This window comes from Schistocerca serialis, chromosome 2 (genome assembly GCF_023864345.2).
Source record: "Schistocerca serialis cubense isolate TAMUIC-IGC-003099 chromosome 2, iqSchSeri2.2, whole genome shotgun sequence".
Lineage (NCBI taxonomy): Eukaryota > Metazoa > Arthropoda > Insecta > Orthoptera > Acrididae > Schistocerca > Schistocerca serialis.
In genome coordinates, this window is record NC_064639.1 from 284,575,835 (window position 1) to 284,602,554 (window position 26,720).

Sequence of the window (26,720 nt, forward strand, 5' to 3'; positions counted from 1 at the left end):
GGAATACAGGTTCTCTTACTGCTGGATATACACTGTGCACAACTACGTATTCCAAACGACAAAGTTAATTTTCCTACAGATATACGGTATGTGATCAAAAGTATCCGGACACCTGGCAGAAAATGACTTAAAAGTTCGTGGCGCCCTCCATCGGTAATGCTGGAATTCAATATCGTGTTGGCCCACTCTTAGCCTTGATGACAGCTTCCACTCTCGCAGGCATACGTTCAGTCGGGTGCTGGAAGGTTGCTTGGGTAATGGCAGACCATTCTTCACGAAGTTCTGCAGTGAGGAGAGGTATCGATGTCAGTCGGTGAGGCCTGGCACGAAGTCGGCGTTCCAAAACATCACAAAGGTGTTCCATAGTATTCAGGTCAGGACTCTGTGCAGGCCAGTCCATTACAGGGATGTTATTGTCGTGTAACCACTCCGCCACCGGCCGTGCATTATGAACAGGTGCTCGATCGTGTCGATAGATGCAATCGCCATCCCCGAATTTCTATTCTCCAGTGGGAAGCAAGAAGGTGCTTAAAACATCAATGTAGACCTGTACTGTGATAGTGCCATGGCCGGCCGCGGTGGTCTCGCGGTTCTAGGCGCTCAGTCCGGAACCGCACGATTGCTACGGTCACAGGTTCGAATCCTGCCTCGGGCATGGATGTGTGTGATGTCCTTAGGTTAGTTATGTTTAAGTAGTTCTAAGTTCTAGGGGACTGATGACAACAGATGTTAAGTCCCATAGTGCTCAGAGCCATTTGAACCATTTTTTTGATAGTGCCATGCAAAACAACAAGGGGTGCAAGCCCCCTCCATGAGAAACACGACCACACCATAACACTACCGCCTCCGAATTTTACTATTGGTACTACACACGCTGGCAGATGACGTTCACCGGGCATTCGCCATACACACACCCTGTCATCGGATCGCCACGTTGTGTACCGTGATTCGTCACTCCACACAATGTTTTTCCACTGTGGAATCGTCCAATGTTTACGCTCCTTACACCAAGCGAGGCGTCGTTTTGCATTTACCATCGTGATGTGTGGCTTATGAGCGGTCGCTCGACCATGAAATCCAAGTTTTCTCACATCCCGCCTAACTGTCACAGTACTTGTAGTGGATCTTGATGCAGTTTGTAATTCCTGTGTGATGGTCGGGGTAGATGTCTGCGTATTACACACTACGACCCTCTTCAACTGTCGGCGGTCTCGTCAGTCAACAGATGACGTCGGCCTGTACGCTTTTGTGCTGCCGGCCGCTGTGGCCGAGCGGTTCTAGGCGCTTCGGTCCGGAAACGCGCGACTGCTACGGTCGCAGGTTCGAATCCTGCCTCGGGCATTGATGTGTGTGATGTCCTTAGGTTAGTTAGGTTTAAGTAGTTCTAAGCTCTAGGGGACTGATGACCTCAGATGTTAAGTCCCATCGTGCTCAGAGCCATATGAACCAACCATTTGAAGCCTTTGTGCTGTACATGCCCCTTCACGTTTCCACTTCACTATCACATTTGAAACGGTGGACCTAGGGATGTTTAGGAGTGTGGAAATCTCTCGTACAGACGTATGACACAAGTGACACCCAATCTTCTGACCACGTTAAAAGTCCGTGAGTTCCGCGGAGTGCCCCATTCTGCTCTCTCACGATGTCTAATGACTACTGAGGTCGCTGATATGAAGTATCTGGCAGTAGGTAGCAGCACAATGGGCCTAAAATCAAAAACGTATGTTTTTCGGGGTGTCCGGATACTTTTGATTACATAGTGTACATGTCTTTAACTGATTCCACAACTATGAAGACTGCTGTGTGGTGCGTTCTGTGCCGAGTAACAAGGTGAATATCTTGTGGCGTCTGCAGGGCACTCTCCGGACATTGTCTACCCTAGTACTGTCAACGCAGGGCTAAAAGGCATACCGGGCCACTGTTTCTGCTTCTGACTCTCCCTGTAAACATACTCGTACGTATCCTCGGAGAGCTATCGCCATAGCTTCTTATGGTAATACTTTTTTTGTTTGCTTTATGCGACCCATAATGAACACTAACATGGCAGTTTCCTTTACAATCCGTAAACTACTATGAAAATTAACGCTAAATGTTCACCACGCGCTCTGGAGCGCACGCCACAATGGACGGGGTAGAATGGCGCTCGCTGTTGGCTGGACCGTCACGTGGTGCACTGCTTTTTACCATCGCGCATCGCCCCATCACACACCTTCTTATGTGCACGCCACTGTACCACGCGCCCACATTACAGTGTCCTCATTATGATGTAGAACATACATCAAATATCCGTCGTCTTGTCATAGACATCATCTTTATTTTAGGCTCATTAATTGTTTTATTTTAATCCGAACTACTTTAATTACATGGTCGCTACTAGCCCATTCCCCATCTATTCGGAAGAGGGAATGCGAAAAACTCTTAAACAAAAAAGTCTACTGCTTTCCGCATCCGATTGCCCTTCTCTACACAAATCCTTCATCACTGTTCCCTCCCCTTGCCTTGAACACCTAACATCCTTCATTTCCGCAAACTCAATTCCAACAGTTCCATTGTTTCCCCTCTGACTTCCAACGCTATACCAACATATCCCGTCAGTCTTTCACCTACAAACTCTCTAAATGTAAGGTAATGCCTATAACGAAGAGACAGAACACGATGGTATCCGCTTACAAGACTAGTGGTGTATATCTTGAGCACATCACATACATGTTTAGGTGTAACACTAAGAAGCGATATGAAATGGAATAATGTAAAATCAGTATTAGTAAGGCAAATGGACGATATAGATTTTTTAAAGTATCCTGGAAAGTGAACGGCATCCGTAAACGAAATTGCATACAAGACACTAGTTCCAGTTACACTCCTGGAAATGGAAAAAAGAACACATTGACACCGGTGTGTCAGACCCACCATACTTGCTCCGGACACTGCGAGAGGGCTGTACAAGCAATGATCACACGCACGGCACAGCGGACACACCAGGAACCGCGGTGTTGGCCGTCGAATGGCGCTAGCTGCGCAGCATTTGTGCACCGCCGCCGTCAGTGTCAGCCAGTTTGCCGTGGCATACGGAGCTCCATCGCAGTCTTTAACACTGGTAGCATGCCGCGACAGCGTGGACGTGAACCGTATGTGCAGTTGACGGACTTTGAGCGAGGGCGTATAGTGGGCATGCGGGAGGCCGGGTGGACGTACCGCCGAATTGCTCAACACGTGGGGCGTGAGGTCTCCACAGTACATCGATGTTGTCGCCAGTGGTCGGCGGAAGGTGCACGTGCCCGTCGACCTGGGACCGGACCGCAGCGACGCACGGATGCACGCCAAGACCGTAGGATCCTACGCAGTGCCGTAGGGGACCGCACCGCCACTTCCCAGCAAATTAGGGACACTGTTGCTCCTGGGGTATCGGCGAGGACCATTCGCAACCGTCTCCATGAAGCTGGGCTACGGTCCCGCACACCGTTAGGCCGTCTTCCGCTCACGCCCCAACATCGTGCAGCCCGCCTCCAGTGGTGTCGCGACAGGCGTGAATGGAGGGACGAATGGAGACGTGTCGTCTTCAGCGATGAGAGTCGCTTCTGCCTTGGTGCCAATGATGGTCGTATGCGTGTTTGGCGCCGTGCAGGTGAGCGCCACAATCAGGACTGCATACGACCGAGGCACACAGGGCCAACACCCGGCATCATGGTGTGGGGAGCGATCTCCTACACTGGCCGTACACCACTGGTGATCGTCGAGGGGACACTGAATAGTGCACGGTACATCCAAACCGCCATCGAACCCATCGTTCTACCATTCCTAGACCGACAAGGGAACTTGCTGTTCCAACAGGACAATGCACGTCCGCATGTATCCCGTGCCACCCAACGTGCTCTAGAAGGTGTAAGTCAACTACCCTGGCCAGCAAGATCTCCGGATCTGTCCCCCATTGAGCATGTTTGGGACTGGATGAAGCGTCGTCTCACGCGGTCTGCACGTCTAGCACGAACGCTGGTCCAACTGAGGCGCCAGGTGGAAATGGCATGGCAAGCCGTTCCACAGGACTACATCCAGCATCTCTACGATCGTCTCCATGGGAGAATAGCAGCCTGCATTGCTGCGAAAGGTGGATATACACTGTACTAGTGCCGACATTGTGCATGCTCTGTTGCCTGTGTCTATGTGCCTGTGGTTCTGTCAGTGTGATCATGTGATGTATCTGACCCCAGGAATGTGTCAATAAAGTTTCCCCTTCCTGGGACAATGAATTCACGGTGTTCTTATTTCAATTTCCAGGAGTGTAGAAGCGTGGGATATGGGACAGGCGCTGTCGCGGCATGCTACCAGTGTTAAAGACTGCGATGGAGCTCCGTATGCCACGGCAAACTGGCTGACACTGACGGCGGCGGTGCACAAATGCTGCGCAGCTAGCGCCATTCGACGGCCAACACCGCGCTTCCTGGTGTGTCCGCTGTGCCGTGCGTGTGATCATTGCTTGTACAGCCCTCTCGCAGTGTCCGGAGCAAGTATGGTGGGTCTGACACACCGGTGTCAATGTGTTCTTTTTTCCATTTCCAGGAGTGTATATCGTCCATCGTCCCATATTACAACCGTACCCAAACACCAGCCCTGTTGCTCCATTAAAGCCTCGCACTTTATACCACCAGACCCACTCACCCTGTTCGCTCCCAAATTACTCACCCACGGTGCAAATACTATCAGTTTAAGTGCAGCGAAGTGCTTCGTAAGGCTTTTTGTTGTCCTTTCGAACAAACTGTCTTTTTTTTTTTACTGTTTGTTTTTATTTCGAAGTAAGGTTTTTTTTGTTACATTAGGGTTATTCTTTCACTTCGAACTTCCATTGGCTATGCTCATACATTCGTAGGTATATGTTGTTGTTGTGGTGTGTAGTCCAAGGACTGGTTTGATGCTGCCCGGAATGCTACTCTATCCTGTTCACTCTTTTTCATTTTCGAATAACTACTGCAACCTAAATCCTTCTGAACCTGCTTAGTGTATTCAGCTCTTGGTCCCCTCCTTATGATATCCCCTCCCCCCCAAACACACACACACGCACTTCCCTCCAGAACTAAACTGGCGATCCCTTGATGTCTCAGAATATCTCCTGTCAACCGATCCCATCTTTCAGTCAAATTGTATTACGTATGTCTGGTCTCCCCAGTTCTGTTCAGTACCTCCACATTAGTTATGTGATCCACCCATCGTGTGTTTATCAGTCTTCTGTAGTGCCCCATTTTAAAATCTTCTATTTTCTTCTTGTCCAACCTGTTTATCGTATATGTTTCACTTCCATACGTAGCTACACTCCAGACAAATATCTTCAGAAAAGAGTTCCTAACAATTACGTGTGTATTCGATTTCAAGAAATTTCTGTTCTTAGGAAACGCTTGTCTTGGCATTGCCAGTGTGCATTTCATATCCTCTCTGTTTCGACCGTCATCAGTTGTTTTGCTGCCTAAATAGCAAAACACATCTACTACTTTAAGTGTCTCATTTCCTAATTGAAATCTCTCAGTATCACCTGGTTTAATTCGAGTATATTCCATTGTCCTTGTTTCGCTTTTGTTGATGTTCATCTTATATCCTCCTTTCAAGACGCTGCCCATTCCGTTCAACTGCTATTCCAAGTGCTTTACTGTCTCTAACAGAACTACAATGCCGTCAAATCACCGCGAAGTTTTTATCTCTTCTTCTTGAACTTCAATTCCTACTCCAAATCTCTCTCTGGTTTCCTTTACTGCTTACTCAATATACAAATTGAATAACATCTGGGATAGGCTACAAACCTGTCTCACTCTCTTCTCAACCACTGCTTCTCTTTCATGTCTCCCGGCTCTTAAATATGCCGTCTGGTTTCTGTGCAAGTTGTAAATAGCCTTTCGCTCCCTGCATATTAACCCTGCTACCTTCAGAATTTGAAAGGGAGTGTTCTAATCAGGATTGTCAAAAGCTTTCTGTAACTCTACATTTGCTATAAACATAGGTTTGCTTTTCCTTAACGTATCTTCTATGATGAGGCGTAGGGTTAGTATTGACTTGCGTCTTCGTACATTTCGATCTTCCCCAAGGCAGCTTCTACCAGCTTTTCCACTCTTCTGTAAAGAACTTGTGTTAGTATTTTGCAACAATGAATTATTAAACGTAGTTCGGTTGTATTCACGTATATCAGCAAAAACTTGCTTTACAATTGGATTGATTATATTCTTCTTTAAGTATAAGAGTATGTCGCTAGTCTCTTAGATCTCGCACACCAGGGGAAGAGTTTTGTCATGGCTAGCTCCCCCAAGACTATCAGCAGTTCTTACGGAATGTCGTCTACTCCAAGGCCTTGTTTCGACTTAGATCTTTCAGTGCTCTGTCAAATTCTTCTCGCATTATCATTTCACCCATCTCACGTTCATGTACGTCCTCTTCCTTTTTGTAATATTGCCTTCAAGTTCAACTCCCTTGTAGAGACCCTCAGTATACTCCCAACTTCCAGCTTTCCCTTCTTTGTTTAGAATTGGTTTTCCATGTGCGCCCAACAGCAGTGGCATTTGTGAACGAGATAACGCGCCACGTCACAAGGCCAGGAGTGTGATGACGTGGTTTGAGGGACACAGTGGAGAATTCCAATCGATGTGCTGCCCCTCAACTCGCCAGATTTGAAGCCGATCGAACACGTCTGGGATATTATTGAACGCGGCGCCAGAGCTCATCGTCCACCTCCCCGGAATTTACGGGAGTTGGGTGACTTGTGTGCGCAGATGTGGAGCGAACTCCCTCCAGCGACCTACCAAGCCTCACTGCTTCCATGTGACGACACGTCGCCGCTGTCACCCTACCGAAGGTGGACATGCCGGCTATTACGTAGGTGGTCGTAATGTTCTGGCTGATCAGTGTATAAAGTATTAGGTGTTATAGTGGTACTAGTTCTAGCCTGCTGCTATTACACCTTTTATGTGTCTAAGTGTGGCTAGCACAAACAGAATTTTTACGCTCTCCATCAGCAGTGTATACGTTACTCCCCTTATGTTGTCGCGTAATTCTGACAGTGAAACGACTTCTGCAGCATCACGCACTGTCAGCACAGCGATCATTGTTGTGGCTCCTCTTGGCGCTGCAGGAGAGAGAGGCGCTGCAGTAGCAGCAGGTCATCTTATCAGGCGAGCCTCTGTTCAGTGTACAGTGTCGTGGTGGACTTAAGCCAAGTATGGAGGCTCCAAGCAGAACGAACGCTGCCATTTACCATCGTCGTAAGGACCGAGCACCGAGCGTGATAGCATGGGGCGCCATTGAGTACAGAACATGATGTAAATCACATCGTATTTCAGTCCAAGCTCTTTGAGAAAAACAGAATCAAATTTTTAAACGAGCTCTCCAGACTTGACCATCGCTTGCCGCTTACCCCTATTCCACTGGTGGGAGATAGCGGATGGTTGTAATTATACTAACGGTGTTCTGAGTTCCGCAGTGCAAGGACTATGCTGAAAAAGTAATAGTTCCACTTTTTGCCACCGGGTGAAAATATGGCGGTGTAAGCAGTCAGAATGCGATGTGGGTGCAGTAAAAGGGGAAGAACGATCAAAAACATGACAACGGTAGCCAGAATGAGATTTTCGCTCTGCAGCGGAGTGTGCGCTGATATGAAACTTCCTGGCAGATTAAAACTGTGTGCCCGACCGAGACTCGAACTCGGGACCTTTGCCTTTCGCGAGCAAGTGCTCTACCAACTGAGCTACCGAAGCACGACTCACGCCCGGTACTCACAGCTTTACTTCCGACAGTACCTCGTCTCCTACCTTCCAAACTTTACAGAAGCTCTCCTGCGAACCTTGCAGAACTAGCACTCCTGAAAGAAAGAGACGAGGTACTGGCAGAAGTAAAGCTGTGAGTACCGGGCGTGAGTCGTGCTTCGGTAGCTCAGTTGGTAGAGCACTTGCCCGCGGAAGGCAAAGGTCCCGAGTTCGAGTCTCGGTCGGGCACACAGTTTTAATCTGCCAGGAAGTTTCATATCAGCGCACACTCCGCTGCAGAGTGAAAATCTCATTCTGGAAACATCCCCCAGGCTCTGGCTAAGCCATGTCTCCGCAATATCCTTTCTTTCAGGAGTGCTAGTTCTGCAAGGTTCGCAGGAGAGCTTCTGTAAAGTTTGGAAGGTAGGAGACGAGGTACTGGCAGAAGTAAAGCTGTGAGTACTGGGCGTGAGTCGTGCTTCGGTAGCTCAGTTGGTAGAGCACTTGCCCGCGAAAGGCAAAGGTCCCGAGTTCGAGTCTCGGTCGGGCACACAGTTTTAATCTGCCAGGAAGTTTCATATCAGCGCACACTCCGCTGCAGAGTGAAAATCTCATTCTGGAAACATCCTCCAGGCTGTGGCCTAGCCATGTCTCCGCAATATCCTTTCTTTCAGGAGTGCTAGTTCTGCAAGGTTCGCAGGAGAGCTTCTGTAAAGTTTGGAAGGTAGGAGACGAGGTACTGGCAGAAGTAAAGCTGTGAGTACCGGGCGTGAGTCGTGCTTCGGAAGCTCAGTTGGTAGAGCACTTGCCCGCGGAAGGCAAAGGTCCCGAGTTCGAGTCTCGGTCGGGCACACAGTTTTAATCTGCCAGGAAGTTTCATATCAGCGCACACTCCGCTGCAGAGTGAAAATCTCATTCTGGAAACATCCCCCAGGGTGTGGCCAAGCCAAGTCTCCGCAATATCCTTTCTTTCAGGAGTGCTAGTTCTGCAAGGTTCGCAGGGGAGCTTCTGTAAAGTTTGGAAGGTAGGAGACGAGGTACTGGCAGAAGTAAAGCTGTGAGTACCGGGCTTGAGTCGTGCTTCGGTAGCTCAGTTGGTAGAGCACTTGCCCGCGAAAGGCAAAGGTCCCGATTTCGATTCTCGGTCGGGCACACAGTTTTAATCTGCCGGGAAGTTTCATATCAGCGCACACTCCGCTGCAGAGTGAAAATCTCATTCTGGAAACATCCCCCAGGCTGTGGCTAAGCCATGTCTCCGCAATATCCTTTCTTTCAGGAGTGCTAGTTCTGCAAGGTTCGCAGGAGAGCTTCTGTAAAGTTTGGAAGGTAGGAGACGAGGTACTGGCAGAAGTAAAGCTGTGAGTACTGGGCGTGTGTCGTGCTTCGGTAGCTCAGTTGGGGGCGCGTCCGACAAGAAGTGCGTTTCACATCGCCGCCAGAGTTCTTCGGTTACGAGGCACATTATTCAGTGCACGATGAAAGTGGATGCGGTGTGGCGATTCTCACCAGGGAAGGAATAGGAGTGGAGGACGTCAGGTCTCTCCCTTCGGCACGCGGCATAGCGATCACTGTCGACGGCATTCGTTTCATCAATTTATACGCACCATCTGGCTCCACAAAACGAAGAGAAAGGGCGGCTTTTTACACCGAAGAGATAGCACCGTTGTTCGCAAGACGCTTTGATAACTATATAGTGGGCGGCGACTTTAATTGTGTCGTCGACAAAAAGGACCAAGTACCTCATTATGTGCCATGCATGGAACTGCGTGCGTTGATTACCGAAATGGCGCTTCTGGATACCTGGGAACTGCAGCATGGTGACAGACCGGGTTATACGTTTGTCACGGGACACTCGGCGAGTAGACTTGATAGAGTGTACGTGACACGAGCTCTACGGACGACGATACTGGATGCCGAAATCTGGCCAGCGGCTTTTACGGATCATATGGCGTACGTCTGTACGATTTCACTAACGCGTCAGAAGATATGGCGGAGTAAAGGTCACTGGAAAATGAATTGTGCACTTTTACGTGACACTGAATGTCACCGGTCGATAGAGGCGGCCTGGGAGACCTGCGTTCGCCGCCAACGAGCATACACCTCGGTTCTCCATTGGTGGGTTAAATGCGCAAAGCCAGCGTTACGACGAACGTTGATACGATAAGGGCAGGACAAATCGCAGTGGAACCGCACAACGGCTGATTTTTATTTTACAGCCCTGAGGGAGCTGATGACCCAACAACCATCGCCGGAAAGGCACACGGCCATGCGCAGGATAAAAGCCAAGTTATTACAGCTGACGAGACTAAGAATGGAAGGTATAATGGTCCGGGCGAGATTGGCGGACACAGTTGCTGCCGAAACCCCCTCCATGCACCACGTGGTACGTGAACGCCAACGACGACGCAGGACATTGATCAGGGAACTAATCTCTGAAACTGGCCAGCAAGTTGTGCACCAGCGTGATATTGCGCATGTGTTTACCGACTATTTCCGCCAGTTATATCGACCTGTACATGTGAACCACGAGACACTACATGATGTCATCTCGGAAATGCCAGACAGAGGACCACCACTGGATGCGGAGACTTTCATCACAGCGATAACAGAGGACGAGCTGACAGACGCAATTGCCAGGGGGGCTCCGAACAAGTCCCCAGGACAGGACGGCTTCCCAATTGAATTTTACCGCGCCTTTGCATACCTCATGGGACGGACCTGGATTCAGATGTACAACGAACTCCTGTTACCGCAGACTGAGATACCTGCCGAATTCATGGAGCGTATCATCATCCCAATACCCAAACCACGCGGTGGCAGAAATCCAGGAGATTATAGACCACTCACTCTCTTGAACTGCGACTATAAGATTTTCGCGCGCATCCTTGGGGCTCGCCTGCGGTCTTCACTTTCTGATAGACTCCTCATAGATCAAACTTGCCTCGGCGGTAAGAGCACCGTACATACGGCGCTCAGTGACTACCGAGATATCATCGCATTAGCAGCGGCATGCCGAGTGCGTGGGGCACTCGTCGCTATTGACTTCGATCATGCGTTCGACAGAGTGGATCATACCTTTTTGCATGCGGTGATGGGCAGATTGGGAATCCCACAGGCCTTCATCCTAGTGATCATGCGACTGTTACACGGCGTACGATCAAAGGTCTCGGTGAATGGGCGGGGCACTGACTACATTGTTATTTCAAGGTCAGTTCGCCAAGGTTGCCCCCTTTCGATATTTTTGTATGCAATGGCTTTGGAACCCTGTCTATATGGTCTCCGAAGACGGTTGGAGGGAGTGCCGTTGCCACAACTGACCTTTCATTGCCGCGCTTATGCTGACGATGTGATGCTGGTGGCACGGACCGGCGAAGAAGTACGTACGGCGTTGGCATGGATACAGCGATACGGGATGGCGGCAGGAAGCGTGCTTAATCTACAAAAATCACGTTGCATGAATGTCGGTCGAGGATTACAACCGGGGGAGGAAGGCCCGCCATCTTAGTTAAGGCCATAAAATGCCTAGGTATTACGTTCCACACGGATGTGCAGCGGACAGCAGCGGATAACTACCGACGCATATTGAAGCTGATGTGGACAATGGAGCTGTTACAGAAATTACGAGCGTTGGATATGATTCAGAGGGTGACCTATGTTAACGTATACCTAACACCGAGACTCACTCACGTAGCGCATGTCCTGCCTGTAACGCGCACAATGGCATCACGGATACAAGCAACTTTCGGAACCTACGTGAGTGTGGGACACCTGTTTAAGATCCGATACACAACGCTTACGCTACCACCTGGAGAGGGTGGACTTGGTCTAGTTAACGTATATGAAAAGGCACGGGCGTTATTCGTCAGTACGATGTTCCGACAGTGGCGCGGTCAATTTCGCAATATCTCGGGTGCGTTGGCCGATGTACTAGCGCCCACTTCAATGCTGCCCCCAGTCGATGTGGGCCATATTTCACCGAAGCTGTCACATTTCAAGTCTTTTTTTTTGGAGCTTAGCTATGTCAGAGATTCCTTCCCAACAACACGACTACCGACGACGCGAGACGTATACCAACTCTTACTGCGCCGGTGCCCCAGGAATACCCTGGAAAAGAAGTACCCAGACAAGAACTGGCGACAGATATGGCGCGTTATACGGAACGTTTTCCTCCCAACGTCGGTACGCTCAACATGGTATGTGGTGATAAATAGGAAGTTCGCAACGAATCAACGGCGGCACGCGATTCATTTGGCAGACACTCCACTATGTTTAGGCTGCGCAACAGTGGACACTGATGAACATCGTTTAGCATGTAGTGGGACGGCTCCAGTGTGGCACTTGACACAACAGATATTGGCGTTCCTGTTACGCTCCGCCCCTCACACAATTTCATCAGACACACTTTTTTTCCCCCAAAAATCTTATTTCCCGGTCCAACATGACATGGGTGCGGGGAATGGTGGTGGGCTACGTGTATAACGAATCGGAAAAGGACAAAATTGATTTTTGGCATTTGCTCCTAGATGGACACACGAAGCTGCAACAGCATAAGAAATATAGGCAAGACTTCGCTAATTACTTGCGACTTACATTTACCGACCCGCCGGCCAGATGGGGTGTGACGGGTGAGAGATGAGATAGACGAAGAAGCCGAGATAGACATCGATCACACTTACGGACCCTTAGTTAATTTCTAGAAGACGACCCAGTCTTACACCAACGTCTGGAGAACGAGTCGATAGATGGCTCTCTTGCTCTATCGAACGTCGGGTCGTGAGCAGGTGTCGGCCCCGACACGAATTTCATTTCATTGCTACAGGAGAATGTTTCTTTTGTATTTGTACTATCCGCAATGTCTTCATGTCTTTCATTTGGGCATTTTCAGTTTTATTCATTTCCTTAATTAATTCATTTTCTAATTAGCCACTATTTGTCAACATATGGACTTTGTAGACACTCTTTATGCGATAGTACAACAACATGTATGTCAGCAAAGGTGGTAAGCCTGACATTGGATAAAAAAAAAAAAAGTAGCGGAACGGATAAGATGTTGGGCTGTAAAAAAAAAAGGGTAGCGTCTTAAAAAAAAAAGTTGGTAGAACACTTGCCCGCGAAAGGCAAAGGTCCCGAGTTCTAGTCTCGGTCGGGCACACAGTTTTAATCTGCCAGGAAGTTTCATGACAACGGTAGTTTTGGCACTTTCATTAGGATATGGTCACAAGTTATGAAATGTGTTCGGGGAGTTTGCTCTCCCAACTCAGCATCATTCTGCATCCGTAACACGGCATGGTCGATATTTGTTCGCAGGATATCCTGTGTAACCAGAGCCATATATCTTCGTATGCTGTCTTTCAGATCAGAAAGAGTATGGATAAATCCCTGACTGACACGATCTTTCAGATAACCCAACAACCAGAAGTTACACGCATTTAGGCCAGGGGATCTGGAGGACCATACATCTTGAAATTGACTAGAGATGATACAGTTGCTACCGAAGGTTTCTTGAAGGAAATGTTTTACCTCGTAAGCGACATGTTGTGTTGCCCCACCTTGCTTGAAAACAGTGGTGTGGGCACAGTTGCTGGAATCACATGCAGATGTCACTGTACACCCTGCACACCTAACAGGCTCGTTAGGTTTCCTCTCCTTGGAAAAAAAACCGGACTGAGAATGAAGGAGCTTATGAAACCCCACCAGACAGTCACATACGCTGAGTGCAATCCATGTTACTGCATAACGTGTGGCGGAGTAGAACCGCATGTGCGACAGTTCTGTGCGTTCACAGCACTGTGAAAATATGCCACGTCCATCCATTTCCAGGCGTGCCAAATAACGAAGGGCAAAGTCACAGTTTTGTAGGTTATCTTAGGGCTTCATCTGGTGTACATCCTAAATCTTCTAGGAATACTAGTGTAAAACGCCTTGTAAAAACTCTTGAACTATTGACATGCGAAGAAGCATGTGCTGCACGGTTGGCTATAGCTACATCAACTTCATAAACAACTGCAATGGGAATGGTCTGCCTCTCTCTGCCTACTGCACCACCGAACTCACCTGTTTCTTTAAATTTTTTAAATATTTTTCAGCCCGTTTATCGACATGGAACGTCCTCGCAACTGTGACTATCGGCGCTATTCCCGCAATGCACTCTGATAATGCTGTCGTTTTAATAAAACAATTTTATCAGCAGTGCACAGCCTTTCTTCTCAATGGCAATTGCTTTTCGTGTGGAAAACTAAAACGTTCTTAACCTTTACACCAACAGTTACGTCACAAAAGAAATCATCATGCATCATAGGGCGACATAGACCAGACTGACGTCAAAACAGGAAACATTTCACAGTTTCAGCGACATATTTTCACCTTGTGGCACAAAGTTCTGCGATGTATACAGCCCACACTGCAGCTCTCGTAGCACGATCAAGATATTATAACGTTCCGGTGCAACTAGGAATGCTCATTTCACAAGAAGACATAAAAATCTGCAAGAAATGGCGAGCCTTGAAATTAATTAATGAGCTGAATTAAATCTTTTGATACAGATAAGTGGTTAGGAGTCAACTTGTATCTAGTGGCATCATGGAATATGTGTAACAATTTCAATCTCAACGCGGATTTAAGAATATTTTCTCTGAATTGTGTGTAAGAAGGGCAAGTGCTACTGTGATGTATTTGCAACTATTTTAATTCCTGATGGCAAAGAAGTATGTGTGCTTGAAACCAAAAGTAATAAATTAAATCCGATCGCCACTGGTTCGCACAGCGGGTAAATTTGTGCAGCAACCGTTGCATTTTGGACTTGTTATGTCTGGTGACTGTACAATGGCTTCGAAGTACCCGTGATGTAATCTTTTAGTAAGGTAACACAAGGCCGCCTGGTTAGCCGTGCGGTGTAACATACGGCTTTCCGGATTGGGAAGGAGCGCCTGGTCCCCGGCACGAATCCGCCCGGCGGACTTGTGTCGAGGTCCGGCGAGCCGGCCAGTCTGTGGATGGTTTTTAGGCGGTTTTCCATCTGCCTCGGAGAATGCGGGCTGGTTCCTCTTATTCTGCCTCAGCTACACTATGTCAGCGATTGCTGCACAAACAAGTTCTCCACTCACGCGTTCACCACCACTATTCTACCACCCAAACATAGGGGTTACACTCGTCTGCTGTGAGAGGTTCCCGGGAGGGGGGAGGGGGGGGGGGTCCACCGGAAGCCGAACCGCACAATAACCCTGAAAGAGTGGTTCGGTGTGGGGCAGCGGAGGGGTGAAGTGGACTGCGGTAGTCGTCGTGGCGGGGACGGAGCCTGGCCGGCGTTTCTAGGCCCCCGATTTACATACAATACAATACAATAGAAGGTAACACAAGGTCACATGTTCCCCATGCTACCTGGCCTACCTGGATATAGAGGGTTTTTGGATTAACCGGAAAATTCGACATCGTTACATCAACTCACAATCAATGTTTGTACGGTGCCTGTTTTCTGTAAGTAGTATAGAAGCACGTATTATGCATCTTTAAAAACAGTTAATGAAAATGTGTTCCTGATGACAGTTCGGAAGCAGAAAAATGGGCACACCTTCACAATGATTTCTTTTTTAATGACATGCCTTTCCAAATCACTTCAGAAACCGCTAGACGTCATGATCCAAAGTGGAAATATTTCATTGATTTTTCGGTAACGACTACCACAGAAAGATCTTTTCCGTTACGATTTTAAGTCTGAGTTTTTACCAAGAATACAGACACATTATATTAACGATTTTGCAAGCGTCGTTTAGTGGTACAGAGGCGCACCCTGCTAATGGAAATGGAGAGTTCGCGATTGATGTCTCTGGATTTCTCATCGCTAGATTGCATGGGAAGTTCCATCAGTAAAAGCGACTCATTCCTGAATTGTAATTAGTCGTACCTGCGTATTTTGCCCTGTAGAATTTTCGGGACGTAATATGAGGCTGCCTCGGTTGATGGTTGGACTGTGGAAGCTACTAAGTAGAAGAAGCATTTTTATTTATCCCGACGGTACTAAGCACTCTTCTGGTGACAAATATTCACAGATGGTGCCTCGATGTAATCCAGGATTGCTGATGTCATTCCTGGCAACGCTACAGACAAATTCACTCAACCTGCCTGTCGTTCGATCCTCGAGTAGCCTCTCAGCACCAGGACGCACTCTCATTGCTGAACCACCATGAAATGCGGGAGCAGTGACGTCACCTAACGTCCCAGGTACGGCACACTGTACAAGTATTTGCAAACACTGAGAGTGCACTTCAGAACTAACCATCTGTAACTGCCTGACTCCTTTCGGCGAAAGCGAGAACCGTTCCGTCCGCTTTGATGAGAATTTTCTTAAGTCGAATGTGATTGATATTTCTGGTTGACGCACCCATTTGTGAAACTGTCTACTCTGCTTCTCTAGCGATATGCACATATACAGATGGCGGTAGTCTCGCGTACACAAGGTATAATTGGGCAAGGCATAGGCGGAGCTGTCAAATCGTTCAAATGGCTCTAAGCACTATTGGACTTAACATCTGAGGTCATCAGTCCCATAGACTAAGAACTACTTAAACCTAAATATCCTAAGGACATCACACACAGCCATGTCCGAGGCAGGATTCGAACCTGCGACCGTAGCAGCCGCGTGGTTCCGGACTGAAGCGCCTAGAACCGCTCGATCATAGCGGCGGGCGACGGAACTGTCATCTCTGCTTAGGTGATACATGTGAAAAGATTTCTGAGGTTCACGATTGGAAGTAACAGATTTTGGACTTAGAATGGTAGCTGTACGTATTTGTGTGGGACAGTCGATTACGGAATTCGTTAGGGAATTCAGTATTTCGAGATGCACAGTGTCAAAATTTTGCCGAGAACACCAAATTTCAGGCATGGCCTGTCACGACGGACAACGCAGAGGCCTACGGCCTTCAGTTAACAACCGAAAGCAGCGGTATTGTGTAGAGTTGCCCTTGCTAACAGACTACAAATCATTGTGAGATGTACGACGGACGTATCTGTTAGGATAGTGCAACGAAATTTGGCATTAATGGGCTATGGCAGCAGACGACCGATGCGAGTGCGTACGCTAACAGCACAGCATCGCTTGCAGCGCCCATCCTGGACTCGTGATCATATCAGTTGGGCCCTAAACGACTGGAAAACTGAGACTGGCCAGATGACTCCGGATTTAAGTTGGGAAGAGCTGATGGTATGGTTTCAGTGTGGCGCAGACCCCACGAAACCGTGCATCCAAGTTGTCAGCAAGGCAGTGTTCAAGCTGGTGGGGGCTACATAATGGTGTGGGCTGTGTTTACTTGGAATGGACTAGGTCCTCTGGCAAAAGTGGAACGAACGTTGACTGAAAATGGATATGTCCGGCTACTTGGAGACCATTTACAGCTAGTCGTGGACTTCGGATTTTCAAACAACGATGGAATTTTTGTGGGTGAGAATGCGCCACGTCACGGTTCACTGTTCGCAGTTGGTTTGAGGAACATTCTGGACAATTCGAGTGAATGTTATTGCCACGCAGACCGTCCGACATGAATCCCATCGAATATTTGTTGGACACAATCGAGAGGTCAATGGGTGCACAAACTCCTGCACCGACAACACTTTCGCAATTATGGACGGCTATAGAGGCAGAGTCGGTAAGTATTTCTACAGGGGTCTTCCAGCGATCTGTTGAGGTAATGCCACGTCGAGTTGCTGTACTACTCTGGTCAAAAGGAGGTTCCACAAGATACTAAGAGGTATCCTGCGACATATGTCAGCTAAGTATATACCACCAGTTCGATTACAGTGAGATGCTGCTATCAGCTATGAAGGCATCTAATTCGACCATACTAGCAGGACTGATTTAGCGGACACCTCTAAAGAAAATGTGTCATTCTTGGACGTGATGCGCACAGACAGGAACTATTCTTAACAGTAACAAGCAGTGAATATGTACCAAATTGAAAGCCAGAAGCTTCGCTTTTGCGTGCCTGGTCCCGCACATACGCCGGGTCGACATGGTTAGTATTGGATTTGTCATGGTTTATCAAGGGGTGGCCAGGTGCCTTTCTTGTCGCCACTCAGTATTACCCAGGTGAAAGGGTGCGAACGTTTTCTAAATGTTTGCGAATTATTTAGCTGATACGGGACGTGGGTAGCAGCCTAATATTCACCTAGTCGGCTGTGGGAAGCCGCCCGTCCCCAAAGCGCCGCCTAAGCACACACAGCTACACGGCTGGATGAAATTTAAAATAAAAATGGCACGTATAAAAGTAATGAATAATACCGAAACTGTGACGAAGAATAAAAATAGAATGGCGGAGTATAAATGTAATAAACCGTCTTCCTCTTCTTCTTCAGTAGCTCTACAGCCCTTGGTGAGCCTTGGCTTCTTCAACAATCTTCCTCCACACTTCTCGGTTATTTGCTGCTCTTTTCCACCCCCGGACTCCCATATTGCTGATATCCATTATTACCTCATCGATCCATCTTCTTCTAGGTCTCCCTTTTCGCCTAACTGAATGGATCATACCTTTCATCATTTTCTTTGGAATTCTATCCTCTGCCATTCTCTCCAAGTGTCCTAGCCATCGTATTCGCTGTGATTTAACAAATTTTGCTATGTCCCTGCCTTGTATTAACTCTTGTAATTCAGCATTGTAGCGTATTCTCCAGCCTTCTTCCTCCCTTATTGCCCCATAGATTTTGCGTAGTATTTTCCGCTCAATGCTTCTTAGAGCATTTTTATCGTGTTCTGTCAACGTCCATACCTCTGAGCCGTATGTGATAACTGGGCGGACTAGGGAATTATATATTAGCAATTTAGTTTTTCTTGTAACAAGGCTACTTTTGAAAAGCTGCATATTTGCAAAGTAAGCTCTGTTTCCAGCTTGTATTCTTTCCCTTAAACCGTCTCATCATCAATTATTTCTTTGAAAAAGTCGCAGGGAGGCGTAAGCAAAAAGAAATTGTGATTTTTTTTTGTTATTTAATTGCTTTGTCCTATGTCGATTTGGACGATGACTCCATGTCAGTCCTTGTATTTTTTCCCCCATGTGTAGTTTTGTTGCTACGTCATTTCCTTCTAAAGTAGAAAGTTGTCAAAACACTTGTAACTGGGATTGAAATGTTATTTTTTAATGTGGAAAAAGATTGAAGTACAAACATGAAAAAATCTGATTATTACATGAGAATTGTGTGTGTTAGCTGATATTTCTCTCTTATCTTTATGGTGGTTTAATGTTTATTATTTTGAATGAGAAACCTTTCTCCCTGCAAGTGTTACCATGGTGTCTGTTTCTCCCTGCAAGTGTTACCATGGTGTCCACGGTACTGACCTCATCTGCATTGAGACTGCAGTCCGTAAGGGGATCGCAGTTGGATCTTAACTGAACGGAAAAGCTCGCAGAACTCAGTAAGTTATGTTGACCTGGCGTCTTTTCTCCAAACAGTTTTTCGAGTGCAGTGATAAGCGAGGCGTCGCTTGTTTGATAAGCTACTTCTGTCTGAAATGGGTAGCTACTATATGTGATACAGAGACTCAAGCTTAGGAAGACCGGTAAGTGAAGTAGTCGAAATTTCACAAGGGATGCCAGTTATTTTATTCACAACGTTGACGTGGCTTAAAACAATAAAACCGTGGAAAATGATATTCGGGTCCTGCAGAAAATGTCATCACTTCTGTCTCTAGGCTGGTCGTAGGTTGTGTGCCAAAAATGACAGCATAGAGAAAGATGTGATGACACTTTCTGCAGGACCCGACCATCATTTTGCAGGACAATGCTCAAGCACGTACAGTGCAAGCTGTTACTGATTTGTTTGACTGATGGAGCTGCTAAGTGCTATACCACCTAGTGTACCCCTTTGACTTAAGCCGTCGTGAGTTCAACTCGATTTCTGAACTGAAAGAAACACTTCACGGCATTCGCCTCAGAACTGCTACAGATTCTTCGGGCAATAGACCGCGCCGCTCGAACTGTCAACACAACTGGCACTGCTAAGAGTATCCTACGACTTCCACATCGCTGTCAACGGGTTATACACAATGCTGGTGACTACTTTGACGGTCAGTAAAACTTTGAAACACGTATCTATTTTGTACGAGCTGTAAATAAATAGTTGTCACTATTAAAGTTCCAACCCTCGTAGATAGTAGCTTTTTCCCCTCGCTCCATTTGCGATTGGAGCAGGAAAGGTAGTGACGAGCAGTAGTACGAAGTACCCCCGCCCCCAAACGTGGTGACTTGCGGAGTTCGTATGTACGAGGGCAGTTCAATAAGTAATGCAACACATTTTTTTTCTGAAACAGGGTTGTTTTATTCAGCATTGAAATACACCAGGTTATTCCCCAATCTTTTAGCTACACAACACTATTTTTCAACGTAGTCTCCATTCAATGCTACGGCCTTACGCCACCTTGAAATGAGGGCCTGTATGCCTGCACGGTACCATTCCACTGGTCGATGTCGGAGCCAACGTCGTACTGCATCAATAACTTCTTCATCATCCGCGTAGTGCCTCCCACGGATTGCGTTCTTCATTGGGCCAAACATATGGAAATCCGACGGTGCGAGATCGGGGCTGTAGGGTGCATGAGGAAGAACAGTCCACTGAAGTTTTGTGAGCTCCTCTCGGGTGCGAAGACTTGTGTGAGGTCTTGCGTTGTCATGAAGAAGGAGAAGTTCGTTCAGATTTTTGTGCCTACGAACACGCTGAAGTCGTTTCTTCAATTTCTGAAGAGTAGCACAATACACTTCAGAGTTGATCGTTTGACCATGGGGAAGGACATCGAACAGAATAACCCCTTCAGCGTCCCAGAAGACTGTAACCATGACTTTACCGGCTGAGGGTATGGCTTTAAACTTTTTCTTGGTAGGGGAGTGGGTGTGGCGCCACTCCATTGATTGCCGTTTTGTTTCAGGTTCGAAGTGATGAACCCATGTTTCATCGCCTGTAACAATCTTTGACAAGAAATTGTCACCCTCAGCCACATGACGAGCAAGCAATTCCGCACAGATGGTTCTCCTTTGCTCTTTATGGTGTTCGGTTGGACAACGAGGGACCCAGCGGGAACAAACCTTTGAATATCCCAACTGGTGAACAATTGTAACAGCACTACCAACAGAGATGTTAAGTTGAGCACTGAGTTGTTTGATGGTGATCCGTCGATCATCTCGAACGAGTGTGTTCGCACGCTCCGCCATTGCAGGAGTCACAGCTGTGCACGGCCGGCCCGCACGCGGGAGATCAGACAGTCTTGCTTGACCTTGCGGCGATGATGACACACGCTTTGCCCAACGACTCACCGTGCTTTTGTCCACTGCCAGATCACCGTAGACATTCTGCAAGCGCCTATGAATATCTGAGATGCCCTGGTTTTCCGCCAAAAGAAACTCGATCACTGCCCGTTGTTTGCAACGCACATCCGTTACAGACGCCATTTTAACAGCTCCGTACAGCGCTGCCACCTGTCGGAAGTCAATGAAACTATACGAGACGAAGCGGGAATGTTTGAAAATATTCCACAAGAAATTTCCGGTGTTTTCAACCAAAATTGGCCGAGAAAAAAAAGTGTTGCATTACTTATTGAACTGTCCTCGTAGCTGTAGATTGACCTCACGCTTTGCGCACTTCAAGCAGAGTTGGTACTTTTTGAAGATGACAAAAGTGCTAAAAATAATGTGAGTAGAGAGGTATTAAAAGAAGTAATTGTTGATAATATTTTTCAAAAAGGAAATAGCTGTGTTTTAGTGGCCAGTACTGATAGGAGATGACGCGGCTGACTGCACAGTTGATTCGCTCTGTGTCGCTCGGCCCCGGCTGGCTGGAGGCACTTTTCCGGCCAGCCGGCGCTGCAGAGTGCTGTTTGCCCGCTGCTCTCTTCACGGAAGCGACCGGACAAGTCAATATTTGCTGTCGGCACTCGAGACCTTGACCGAGACAGACGCAGGTTGACAGCCAAGGGCAACAGTCGCCCGCTTCACGCACGTGTGCGCTTCTTTAAGACCATTACGTGCCCTCGCACCCTTATTCTTCCCTTGAGATGCGTAATTCTTCGGCCGGCCGGAGTGGCCGCGCGGTTCTAGGCGCTACAGTTTGGAACCGCGCGACCGCAACGGTCGCAGGTTCGAATCCTGCCTCGGGCATGAATGTGTGTAATGTCCATTTTTTGGATCCGGTTCACAGATGTTCCTTGCTCTATCCACCAACGTTTTTATGCTGCCTCGTTGGAAAAAAGCAGGATGTGGGGAGGCGTACCTGAGTACTACAAACAGAACGGTCAGAAAAAAAAGACTGGAAGAGCACAACTGTAGAAGGAGAGATATTGACAGATCAGCTGTTGCGGAACATGCTTTGCAGCCAGGAGACAACCACATTCGCTTTGATGGGACTCAAATATTAGCAGCCACAAGCGGATAGCATTTGACGTCACGCCACGGCACGGCAGCACACGTAAATGGAACACTGCTGTAGTCAGTAGCAAGCCAGGGTGTGAATGGGACACTCAAAGGAGCTACGATCCCCGCTGAGAACGTCCTCTGCAGATAGGAACGAAACGTTAGGTTTTAATGTGAAAACCACTCGAGTGGATAAAACCGCGGAATATTTTGGTGACAGTGACATTTCCGGCCTGTCATCAGATCTATAATTAAGGTTAAGGCAGCATAAGAAGTTTTTTTATACAATTTCAGGCGACAAAATATTTAAATAAAATTGAAAATTTAATAAGAAATATGAAAAAAAGTCAAATGTTTCGTGAACGATTTGTAGGAAATAAATTAGATTAGAGAAATATTTGACGCACCTCATTTACTCCACATGATTTCGAACATCATTCAAAGGTGTATCAGATGCTCCTATATCGTGTTGCATTTCTTTTTTTAAACAAAACATTTGACCGATATTGATTTCAAACTTTCGTTTATTTTCAAGTAGTGTCCAGAAAGCATGAACTCATTGACCCCTCATTTGTCTTCCTAGTGTATGCTGCTCTCTAAATGTCCTAAATTTAATACTTGATTCCAGAGAAGCCGTTTTTAAAATAAAATAACACACCAATGCAACTTCTTTTTACGCAAAACAGCTACGTGTTGAAGAGATAAATCTTTTTCTCTCCTCATTTTCCTTCCTGCCGTCCTCTGTTCTCTAAATATAAATTTAGCACTTGATTCGAAGGAAACCTTTTTGATAGTTAAATATTTCAATACAGATTTTTATGCACAAAGTTGCTATGCCTTGAACAGATGAAATGTTTGACACTTCTTTTGGATACCTAGCAGCAGCTGTTCGTGGAATTTTCACTTTTCCCTGAAATCAATAATTTATTACTTGACGATAAAGATGAAATAAGTCATACTACAATGTAAGAATTTACTTATGTTCCAGTTCATGTAATTAAATTTGAAGTGGTTTACTTCCATTGAGGTGTATATGTAGTTCACATAGATGGCGCCATATAACCAACCGATGTGTTCTCCACACAGCCCGCCTTCCGCAAAAATTAATATTCCATGAACTGTGTACAAAGCCAGACCAACAGGCATTATATGCATTGACCAAAAAAGAATATTGGTATGTAATATACAAACCATATGTGTTATGCCATTAATTGCAACTTTTTTATGACATCATCTAACTATGTACCTGTTGTATTCTTAGCACTGAGAATGGCTAGTTGCTAGCTGTAATCTAGATCTGCCAATAAAAATGACAAAGGACGACTGATAGCTGAAATCTATTATTTACAAATCAAAATAACGGGCGCTGCGTGCAACAGCCTCTGAATGGAGGGTAACCTGATCAGTAATTAAGTTTCTTAATTACGTTGATTATTTTCAAGCAATTAATTTTTTTTTTGAATCTAGACCTCAATCTGGTCAGTTAGGTACCCTGTGGGACGAAAATCGGTAGATGCTATGTACATGTACAGACAAATGATAAGTTGTATGATTTATTCAAGAGAACAGCTTCACAAATTGAGCAAGTCAGTAAGCGTTGGTCAACCTCTGGTCACCATGCAAAAAGTTATGCTTTGATTGATACAGTTGTTGAATGATCTCCTGAGGGATATCGTGTCAAATTCTCTCTAATTGACCCGTTAGGTCGTCTAAATCCGGAGCTGGTTAGTGGGCCCTATCCATAGTGGTCCAAGCGTTCTCAGTTGGAGAGAGATCCGGCGATCTTGCTGGCCAAAGAGGGGTTTGGCAAGCGCGAAAACAAGCAGTAGAAACTCTCGCTGTGTGCAGGAGGGAATTATTTTGCTGGAATGTAAGCCCAGGATGGCTTGCCATTAAGGGCAACAAAGCGGGGCTTAGAATATCGTCGACTTTCCGCTGTGCAGTAAGGGTGCTGCAGACGACAACCAAAGGGATCCTGCTGTAAAATGATGTGGCACCCCAGTCTGTCTCTCCAGTATCACTCCCGTATGGCGGGCAACACTCACATTGGTATCCCAGCGCTCTCCTGGGAGTCTCCAGAACCGCCGTCGGGGCTCAGCTGGAAGCGGGACTCATCACTGAAGACAATTAGACTCCGGTCAATGAGGTTCCAGGCTAGATGTGCCGGACACCACTTTAAACGGACTTGTTGGTGTACAGAGATGGATGGTATCAGCGGAAGGGTCGCCGTGAGCTCGCCCCCCTTCTGTGGGCCACTTCTTAATGGTCTTTGTGATCGCTGAAGCATCAGTTGCACGTCGGACCGATGATAAAGATGAATCCGGGGCTCTGAGTGCCTCTGTAACTATTGCTCGGTCCTCACGTGCTGTTATCTTTCTAGTTACACCGCTTCCTTCTTGGTGCTGTGTTCGCCCATGGTACACCCATTCCTGCCAACATTATGGAACAGTAGCATCGCCGCTGTTAAAATATCAAGTGTTTTGGCGATTACTCCAACCGGTTTCTTTGAGCGCAACTTGCGTACTCTCTCAAATGTTGGGATATCCACGTTTGGTTCACGTGCATGTTGCGAGGCAAAGGTACTGTCCAACTGTGTACACGGAATGAAATTCGCAAAGACTTTATGCCCTGCTATCGACATGGCCCCACTTTATTATCCTCGCCATGTGCGCGATGAAGTTGCGCTGCAGCGTCATTCATTCATCTTTCGGCCGTCAAAGTTTATAATTTTGTATTCTCCATAGATACCTGTATGAATATTTTTTCTAACCAATTTTCATGTCTCCTTCGTGGTGCGTCGTGCTTTTTTTGTTTTTATTTTTTTTCAGTATATCAGAACGAATCTATAAAGCAATGGCTAACTCAATTGGAGTTATGAAATCGTGTGAATGCGAAAGTTGTGTGTGGATGACAGACAACGTAAGGATATTTTCCATGATCCTGAAGTATGATAAATTCAGTGTATCATAAAAATTGTTTCTTGTTTCAAGAGACCTTACTCATCGATTTAATCAGTTTAGCGACTTAATTATGTGTACGGCACATGTCACTTAGGCACACGGTTAGAAACTTTATTACTGTGTTAGATGTACCTTGGAAGTAAACCCACTCGTCTAAATCAATAGGCCGATGCCAAACGAATACGACAGCAATCTACAAAGTAAATACTGTAAAACCAAAATTTAATCCAAATAATAGGGTGGCGCCATACATCTGTCATACAATTTGCAAGCATTTCTTGTCGCTTTGTGTAAAGCGAACTTTGGACTTATAATGCAGTAAGACAGAGCGCCGCGAAAATGTTTTTGGTTGAAGAATCTCGTGTGGACTCTTTTGTGTGCCGGTGCATTATTGGAGAACACTGCCAACACTCCCACGCACCAGATATTTGGACCATCTCTTCCAAACGGTGGCTCACAAGCAATTCAAAACCAAAACTACTACCTAGCATTCATTCAGCTTTTGAAATACAAGAGAACTGTTCCTTTTGTGCCCAAAGAGACTGCAAGACGGCTATCGACTCTAATTTGTGCGTGTGTACATATTTTTAATCCTTCTTTTTCCGAAGTCTCTGCAGTTTTATCCATACCACGCGCTGGCCCGTCATGAATGCTAACATCACTCCATTCATCTTCCGTCGCAATGTTTGTTGACATATAGTCTGTATTCATATCCGCCCTCTTTTGTGTTCCTGCGTACAACAAAGAAGCCTAACACAAATGTTTGCCGACATTTGTCGTTACTATGAGGTGACAGCCGTAGTAGGAGGGATTCCAGCGATCTCCCTCAATGAGACTGGTAGTCGCACAATGGTCACTGCACTGAAATTAAGGCGCTTTCAGAACCTTACGTTCAGTTCCGACTTTTCGTGGGTTATATACGAATTTTTGTCTACCTTGAAGAAAACTCCGGCATTATACCACGTGTTCTTTCAGACGGTTAGGGAGCCTTCGGTCCGCAAAGTAATATCACAATATTTAAAGATTGTGTCCCTTTTGAATAAGTATTTGAGTTAACGTTCTCAATGAGTAAGTGTTTGAGTTGACGTTCTCAATAGTCGTCATCGTTCAACTGTAACTCACTTCCCTCAATACAGTTTTCCGCCGCGCGGGATTAGCCGAGAGGTCTAGGGCGCTGCAGTCATGGACTGTGCGGCTGGTCCCGGCGTAGGTTTGAGTCCTCCCTCGGGCATCGGCGAGTGTGTTTATGTTTAGGATGGTTTAGGTTAAGTAGTGTGTAAGCTTAGGGATTGATGACCTTAGCAGTTAAGTCCCATAAGATTTGACACACATGTGGCATTTTTGAGCACAGTTTTCGAGTGCTCTGGAGGATGCTGTTTTGTGGGCGTATGTTTAGAGGTATTTATTTAAAAATATTGGTGTCTTAATGTTACAGCTGTATGAAACATGAGCGCGTTTTAGCGCGTGCCATCAGCACGTCCGCCTTCGGGCAACCAGAGCACAGCAGCATTTGTTCACATTTTGGATATTCTTTCTGAATCCATCCTCTACGACTTTTCAGTTAATGCACAGGCTGGGCTAGAAGTCCCCGTACCCCTGAAACCCCTGTTTAGTATCAAATGTGCAGGTTGATGGCTATGTTACTTCTTATCAATTGTTGG

At 46.7% G+C, this 26,720-nt stretch overlaps 1 protein-coding gene and 1 non-coding gene across 2 annotated transcripts in view; both read left to right on the plus strand.

Annotated features, from left to right (window-relative positions):
• The window catches only part of LOC126457049 (division abnormally delayed protein-like), a 632,657-nt gene that overhangs the window by 185,115 nt on the left and 420,822 nt on the right, over positions 1 to 26,720 (plus strand). The window lies entirely within an intron of this gene.
• Positions 7,891 to 7,965, plus strand: Trnap-cgg (transfer RNA proline (anticodon CGG)). The gene has a single exon. It is a non-coding gene; the product is annotated as a tRNA-Pro (tRNA).